This window comes from Pongo pygmaeus, chromosome 1 (assembly GCF_028885625.2).
Source record: "Pongo pygmaeus isolate AG05252 chromosome 1, NHGRI_mPonPyg2-v2.0_pri, whole genome shotgun sequence".
Lineage (NCBI taxonomy): Eukaryota > Metazoa > Chordata > Mammalia > Primates > Hominidae > Pongo > Pongo pygmaeus.
The window spans coordinates 84,521,422-84,530,045 of NC_072373.2; the positions used below are offsets into that span (position 1 = coordinate 84,521,422).

Below are 8,624 nucleotides of genomic sequence, written 5' to 3' on the forward strand. Positions count from 1 at the left end.
AGACTTGGAACCAACCCAAATGTCCAACAATGATAGACTGGATTAAGAAAATGTGGCACATATACACCATGGAATACTATGCAGCCATAAAAAATGATGAGTTCATGTCCTTTGTAGGGACATGGATGAAATTGGAAATCATCATTCTCAGTAAACTATTGCAAGGACAAAAAACTGAACACCGCATGTTCTCACTTATAGATGGGAATTGAACAATGAGAACACATGGACACAGGAAGGGGAACATCACACTCTGGGGACTGTTGTGGGATGGGGGGAGGGGGAAGGGATAGCATTAGGAGATATACCTAATGCTAAATGGTGAGTTAATGGGTGCAGTACAGTAGCATGGCACATGTATACATATGTAACTAACCTGCACATTGTGCACATGTACCCTAAAACTTAAAGTATAATAATAATAAAAAAATAAAAAATAAACAATTAAAGCAATGCACACGTGTCAAAAAAAAAAAAAAAAAAAGAATTATGATAAAAACACACACACCAAGAAACGGTCTGGGGAAGAGCCTGTCAGCCAAACAAGAAGTTAGCACCTTTGGAGGAGAGCTCTGTTTCCATCAGAGAGGCTGTGTTTTTGGAAGGATCCTTTTTGTAGAATTTCATTACTTAGCTTAGTGTTCATTGCACTGACTTGAATTGCCTCTGAAGTCAGAGGGAGTCTTAATATTCTTGATGGTGGCAAATCTTCCACTTATGAGGTGAATTCTACAATTCAGAGCCAAATCTAATGAATTAGGTAGGGGATAAAGCCAAGTAATTCTGATTCAGATTAAAAAAGAAGACCAAACTAGTGTGATTATTTTTTTTCCCCCTCTGGCTTAAACTGGCTTTTGAAAACAACAGTATAAGTAAGTCATATAACACTTTAAAAATCAGTGTCATAATTTTATATTTTACAGGTGGAATATATATATGTATTACAGGTGGAATATATATATATACACACATATTATATGTATATTTTACAGTTGGAATATATATATATACACACACACACACATACATACACACATACATGTATGTATATTTTACAGGCTTAATTCACTTTCTTTTTCTTGTATAAAAACCCTATGTTGTAGCCACAGCTGGAGCCTGGGTCCTCTGCACAGAGACTCTGGTGTGGGTCTTGGCGAGGTGGTCAGTGAATTCTTGATAGGGACACTTGGTGAATACAGCCATCTTCCAGAGGTCGGGGGTCAGGTAGCTGTAGGTCTTAGAGATGGCATCAAAGGTGGCCTTGGCGAAGTTGCTCAGAGTGGCAGTGCAGCCCCCGGCTGAGGTGTAGCAGTCATCGATACCAGCCATCATGAGCAACTTCTTGGGCACAGGCGCCGAGACGATACCAGTGCCTCTGGGCACGCGGATGAGGAGCACGAGCACGGAGCCGCAGCAGCCTCTCACCTTGCAACGGATGGTGTAGGGCTTGCCGATCTTGTTCCCCTAGTAACCTCTGCGCACGGGGACAATGGAGAGCTAGGCCAGGATGATGGCCCTGTAGATGGCAGTGGCCGCCTCCTTGGAGCACTTAACACCCAGATCGACGTGACCATTGTAGTCCGCGATGGCCACAAACGCCTTGAACCTGGTTCGCTGGCCGGCGCCAGTCTGCTTCTGCACCGGCATAATCTTCAAAACCTAGGCCTCGAGAGAGGCCCCCCCAGGAAAAAATCAATGATCTCAGATTCCTTGATGGGCAGGAAGAAGAGATAGATCTCCTGCAGGGAAGCGATCTTCATGTCCTTGACCAGGCGGCCCAGCTTGCTGACGGGCATCCACTCTTTATCCTTGGCCTTGCCTCTGCGAGCTCCGTGGCTTCGGCCCCAGCCTGGTCCACGGCAGCGACCCCGGCCTCCGATGCCACTGCCGAAACCTCCACGGAAGCCACTGTGGTTCCCCATCCCAGGGCTCCCGGGGCCTCCGGCCCCCCTACCCGGCCAGCTGCACGCGTCATTCGCCATTTGGTGTTTTCTCGGAGAAGAAGCTACATGTGGAATATATTAACTCAACAAATTGTGCGTACTTGCTAGACATTAGGCATGATAGTAAGTGCTAGGGTTACAAAGTATTGCTTTTTGCCGAACCCATGGTTGTTGGGGAGAAACCAGAAGATCAGTCATCATAGTGCGGCAAGATCAGACTTGTGGTTTGTTCAGGTTATGGGAGCCGTCACTGCAGTGAGAATGGGTGAGTTGGGGCAGGCTGTGGTGTCTGGGAAATTTTAAAATAGAAGTGATACTTGAGCAAGAAGTTGAAGGATGAATATGGATTTATAGAATAGAAGTGATACTTGAGCAAGAAGTTGAAGGATGAATATGGATTTATAGAATAAGCAGGGCGTAGAGACATGTGCATGTGTGTGTGTATTTCATAAAGAAAGACATGCATGTGCAAAGGCCTGGAGGCTGTTGATGTCAGCAGAATGTTCTGAGGAATGAGTAAGATGAAATAGATGAAACACTTAAGGGCATTTTTTCTCCATTAGTCGAGGCTAGGAGAGGCATTCAATGTCTAATGTCTAACTAGGGTTAGGATTTGAAGAATCTTTCTAAGATGTCTGGTCTTTTTTTTTTTCTTTTTAGAGGTGGGGTTTCACTGTGTTGCCTAAGCAGTGTCTATTCATAGGCACAGTTATAGCACACTGCAGTCTTGAACTCCTGGACTCAAGCTATCCTCCTGCCTTGGCCTCCCAAGTAGCTAGGGCTGCAGGCACATGTGACTGTGCCTGAGTAAGATGTCCCCTCTCAAAAGTCAGCAAATAAAAGGCTTAGAGAAAGCCATGGTTCCTACCTGATCATCCTCCCAACCACCCTGTGAGGATTTTACAGATGAGGACCCTGACGTTCAGTAGGTTTAAGTAATTTCCCTAAAGTCTCTGCTAGGAAGAAGGAGAACTGGGCTTTCCATTGGAGTCTGCCTCACTCCAAAGCCCACGACAAATTGTGAACATAAGTTCATCTTTATCTGATGACTCGGGACTTTGTCTCACCTCAGGACCAGTCTTCTGAATGTGAGATTGTTAGGTAGTTTGGTAGCTGGGCAGCAGATGCAGAGGTCTGAGCACATGGACTGGCCTTAGGCAGTGTCCAGACTAGTGGGCCTCTGACTTCAGAGTGCCTAAGCATCCTCTGAGGTACTGCTCACAGTTCAGATTCCCAAACCCGGCTTCAGAGGGTCTGTCTTGTTATGAAGCACCTAGGGTGACTCTGATGCAGATGGTACGTAGTTCACACTTAACATCGCTCTTAATGAATTTCTTATATGAATTTGGTTCTCCCTCCCTCCCTCCCTTTCTTCTCTCCTGCCTTGCATTCTCTCCCTCCTTCCCTTCCTCCTTTCCTCTCTTTCTCCCTTCCTTCTTTTTGCCTTTATTTCTTTCTTGATGTTTTGCTTATTCTCAGATTGCAGGATTGGGAAAAGCCAAAACAATCGAGGCTTCTGTCAGTTGGTTCCAATGACTTGAGGAAATCACTCAAACTACTATTCATGCTCTCTTTCTGTGTATGTGTTCCCTGTCTCTCCGACAAGAGTATGCATTCCTTGCAGGCAGAATTCACATATTTTGTGTGCCTTTCACAGATGCTTCCATGGTCATGCTCCCGGATACACTGGGTGCCTAGTACCTTTTGACTACTTTTCAACTAGGCATTTTGAAAAATGTAATTCATCCAAGGCAGGCAGGCTTAGCTACTTGCCTCAACATTCTGTGCTGTCCTGTGGACTTCCTGTGAATGTCCTCCACACAGCCTCTGCCTTTTCTAGCTCTTCTGCCCTTCACACCATCCTGGAGAGTCCTTGATGGGTGGAACATAGACTCATACCTAGTGACTCTTTTCCAGTCTCAGCTCTCAGCGTTTTCACAGCCTCTGGTGAAACTTCACCCCTTGGGAACCTCCAGACCTGTGCTTCCCTAGTCATGCTCACCTATTTGATGCTTTTATCATCTTGTGTTTCTAAAAAAGGATATCCCTTTTTGGTTGACGTTTGATTCAGCTCTCCTTGTTGCAATTGGCTTAATATCTGGGTAGAGCTGTGTGGATGATCCGACCTTGTCCTAGTTAGGCAGTTTTCTCTTCTCTTCTGGGCTTTTAGTGACAAGAACCCAACCTTCTTAGCAGGCTGGAATCTTTGCAAAACATCACACAAATGGGAGATTCCTGTCTGTGTTTCTGCCTTTCTGCCTTTCTGCCTTGGCCCGTCTACCTGAATTCTGAAGTCAGGTTACATGGGTTTGAATTCTGCTTGCTGACTGTGAATTTGGGCAATGTTGTTTTTTTGTTTTTGTGTTTTTTTTTTTTGACAGAGTCTCGCTCTGTCACCCAGGCTAGAGTGCAGTGGCGCGATCTTGGCTCACTGCAACCTCTGACTCTCTGGTTCAAGTGATTCTCCTGCCTCAGCCTCCCAAGTAGCTGGGAATACAGGCACGAGTCACCACGGCAACTTTTTAAAGCTCTCTAATCTCCCATTTTCTCATCTGTAAAATGAGGATCATAAGGTGGTTACGAGGTTTAAAGAAAAGGATGCGCGAAATGAGAGAATACCTGGAGTACAGTAAATAGCTATTGCAATTATTGTTATTGGGTGATTTTTTCTGTTCCTTCACTTTCCCAATTCACATTCTGTTGGTCCTACAAGGCCCAGATAGAACTGTGCCCCCTCCACAAAGCTTTTCCTGTCCACTGAACCCAGCGGGGAACTCTGTCCCAAATTCTCATGATTGCTGATGTCTGAGATTCATGCTTGATTATTTCCTTTAATATTTAATGTGTTACTACTGTACTGGATGCTAATTAATTTTATTCTTCCTCCCTATTGTGGAGAAAAGTCCTTGAATACTGAAAATAGACTTATTTTTTTTCTTTTAGCCTCTCCACTATCAGTTATGTTTGACACCCTTCTTTCGGGTGTCATGATTAAGGACATATAAATCAATACACTCAACATAAACTCATTTGGGATAAATTGAGAAAAATTGGCAGTGTCTACACTGCAAATGACAACATCCTGTTGTCTGACATTCAGCCATCTTTATCCTGTTGCTTTTACTAGATGGGGAGGAAAGTCCTTTTTTAAGGAGTAGTGCATTTTGGGCTTTGAGTGAGTCACTGGTAGAGAATAGGTGGAAGAAGCCTGTCTCCTAAAGCTGGTGATTTGCAGCCCTGGATGAGCAGGAGAATTGCCCGAGGAGCTTAAAAACAACACAGATATTAAGCCATATGGGCCAGTTAAATCCATATCTCTGTGGTGATTAAGACTTAGTAGAAAATACTATACCTGATATAGTATTTTTTAAAAAGCTTACCAGGTAGTTTAATTATGCAGCTGAGGTTAAGACCCTTTGCCTGTTCTGAAGTCAGATTCCCCAACCCCTATGCCTGATGAATGGACTTTGGTTTGAATTACCTGCATGCAGTCTGTTTTTCTGAGGTGCTGCCTGCAATTAGCTTGTAGGAATTAGCTTTTAATAGAGCATGGTTGTCTTAAGGGTCCAAACCATGCCATTAAAGAGGTTATGATGCCAGAATGCCTTGCAGCCTTGCTCACTGACACTCAGTCCTACGAATAGAAGTTTCCTTGCCCTAGGTCACTAGTGCCATAGCAGAGAACTGACTGAGCTCTCTAAGGACCTAAAGTATTTATAACTCTTATAGTATTTCTGCAAGGTGAGCTTTGCTGCCAGAAGCCTGAATTGGGGCCGCTAAGTCTCTAGGCAGAGAAGTCCAGTACAGCTGCTGTAGGCTGCTTAGGGAGACAGTTCTTAGTGTGGAGAGATAGGAACTCAAGTGTCCTTCCCAGAGGACACAAAGGAGAAAGGCTGGAGAGGAGATTTATCAGGCTGCCTCCTTTGCTTTGTTTCTGATATTTTGCAAAGGAATCATTAAGATCTTTTAAAAGACAGATTTATTGAGGTATCATTTGCATACCATAAACTTCATCTGTTTTAAGTGAACAATTCAATGAGGTTTCATAAATTTGCAGAGCTGTGCAACCATTACCACAATCCAGTTTTAGAATATTTCCATCATCCCCCAGAAATCCCTTGTACCTATTTGCAGTTAGTTCCTGCTTCCAGCCCCAGATCCAGGCAACCAGGAATCTGCATTCTGTTACTATAGTTCTGTCTTTATTGGATGTTTCATATAAATGAAATCACACAATATGTAGTATTTTGTGTCTGGCTTCTTTAATATTCCTGAGGCCCATTCATGTTGTATCATATATTAGTATTTTTTTTTCCTGAATTATTCATCGTGTGGCTATGTCACATTTTATTTATTTATTCAACAGTTAGTGGGCATTTGGATTATTTCTACTTTTTGGCTATTGTAAATAATGCTGCTATGAACATTGTGTACAAGTTTTTGTGTGGACATATGCTGTCATTTCTCTTGGATAAATAGCTAGGGGTGAACTCACTGGGTTGTATGGTAAATTTATATTTCAGAAACAGCCAAATTGTTTCCCAAAGTGGCTATAGCATTTTGTATTCTCACCATAATGCATAAAGTTTCCAACTTCTCTACATCCTCGCCACTCTTGTTATTGTCTGTCTTTCTGATTCTAATGGGTGTACAGTGGTATCTTATGGTTTTAATTTACATTTCCTTAATAATCAATACAGTCGGCATTTTTTCATGGGATTATTTGTCATTTATATATCTCCTCTATCTAAATATCTCTTCAACTCTTTTATTCATTTTCAGATTGGTTTCTTGTCTTATTATTTAGTTGTAAGAGTTCTTTACAAATTCTGAATAAATACATTTTTAGATATATGATTTGCAAATATTTTCTCAGTGGCTTGTTCTTTCACTTTCTTAATGGTGTCTTTTGAAGCTCGAAGTGATTAAGTTTGATGAAGTCCATGTGTGATTTTTTTTCCTTTTTGAGTCATACTTTTAGTGTCCTAAGAAATATTTGCCTACCCAAGATCAAGAAGACTTTCTTTTAGATTTTAGATTTTCTTCTAAAACTTTTATTGCTTTAGCTCTTACATTTAAGCATGTGATTAATTTTGAGTTATTTTTTCTGTGTGATGTGAGCAGGGGTGTACATTAATCTTTTTGCATGTAGATATCCATTTGTTCCAATACTATTTTTTGCAAAGATTATCCTTTCCCTTTTGAATTGTCTTGGTGCCTTTGTTGAAAATTAATTCACCATAAATATAACGGATTATTTCTGGACTCTCAATTTTGTTCCAATGATTTATATGTTTATCTTTATAGGCAGTACTACACTGTGTTGATTACTGTAGTTTTATGATACATTTTGCAATTAATTATAAGTCTTCCAACTTTCTTTTTATTTCCAAATTGTTTTGGCTACTCTGAGTCCTTTGTATTTCCATATAAATATTAGAATCAGCTTTTCAATTTCTGCAAAAAAAAAAAACCTGCTGGGATAATATTATAGATCAATTTGGGGGGAATTATTGGTACCTTAACAATACTGAGCTTCCAGTACATGAATGAAATGTTTCTCCCTTAATATAGGTTTCCTTTAATTTTTCTGAGCAATGACTTAATTTTTGGTGTACAATTCTTACAATCAATACCTTCTTGTGAGTTTGTGTGGTCCTGCCAGGGACACTTGCTTTTTTCTCAGAGGTCTCATTGAAAGCAATGGACACAGATAACCAGCTGAGCAGCTAAGAGCAGGAGGCAGTGTGCCAAGAGGGAAAGGCATGGGCCTGGGGGTCAGGAGGACCAGGTCTGAGCTGTGGCAAGCCACTTAACCTTTCAGTTTGCTGACCTCTAAAATGAACATAATACAATTTGTTTTGCTTCAATGTTGTAAGCATTAGAGTTAGAAAAATGTTGGTATAGAGTGGGTGTTCATGATTTGCTGCCTGACCTTGTTGGTGCCTGTGATGATGATTATACAGCATTGTGCATGCCATTAAAGGGGAGGGGAGGAACTTGAGAGGAGATCTTAGGGCCCTAGTCCTGGCCACAGAGTCTCCTTGCAGCCCAAGACAGAAGCTGATGAATCACAGTAGAGAAGTGAATATTCCAGTTCATTTTACCTTTAAACAGCTAATTGAATTAGCTACTATCACCTGAATTTTACACCAAGAAAACTGATGATCAGATAAATAAAGTCAAGTTCCTAGGATCACAAAGTGGGTAAGAGGCAGAGCAGGATTTAAACCCAGATTTGTCTGACTTCAAAGCTTATGCTTTTTCACTATTTCTCCTCACGCCCACTGACCCCACAATGTCTCATAAGGGGATCTGCAAGGCAGCCCTAAATTCCAAGCAGGACACGTAACTCCTCAATGGACAAATGGACACTGGTAAGTGATTACTATATCTTGCTTCTCCTTGTTCCTTAATATGTTAAAAGTTTAACTTTGCCTCAAGATTCAGAAAGGTAGTTATGACTCCTGTTACCAAGGATCAGGTGGGAAACCCAAGCTGAATTCATAAGTGGTGATCATAGTGAGCTATTACAAAAAGTCACCTGGCTATAGAGATTGAGATAAAAATGAAACCTTTGTTTCCAATGTTTCAGTGTGACCTGACTTGAGCACCATATTTCACCAAATTTCAAGCTATAAGGCTCCCATTTTCTCAGCTATGATAGTTTGTGAGAGGAAG

The 8,624-nt window shown here is 41.6% G+C and overlaps 1 pseudogene; it reads right to left on the bottom strand.

The window, feature by feature from the left end:
• Window positions 1-1,092: 1,092 nt before the first annotated feature.
• LOC129042673 (small ribosomal subunit protein uS5-like) lies at window positions 1,093-1,982 on the bottom strand (annotated as a pseudogene).
• Between the last annotated feature and the right edge of the window lie 6,642 nt (window positions 1,983-8,624).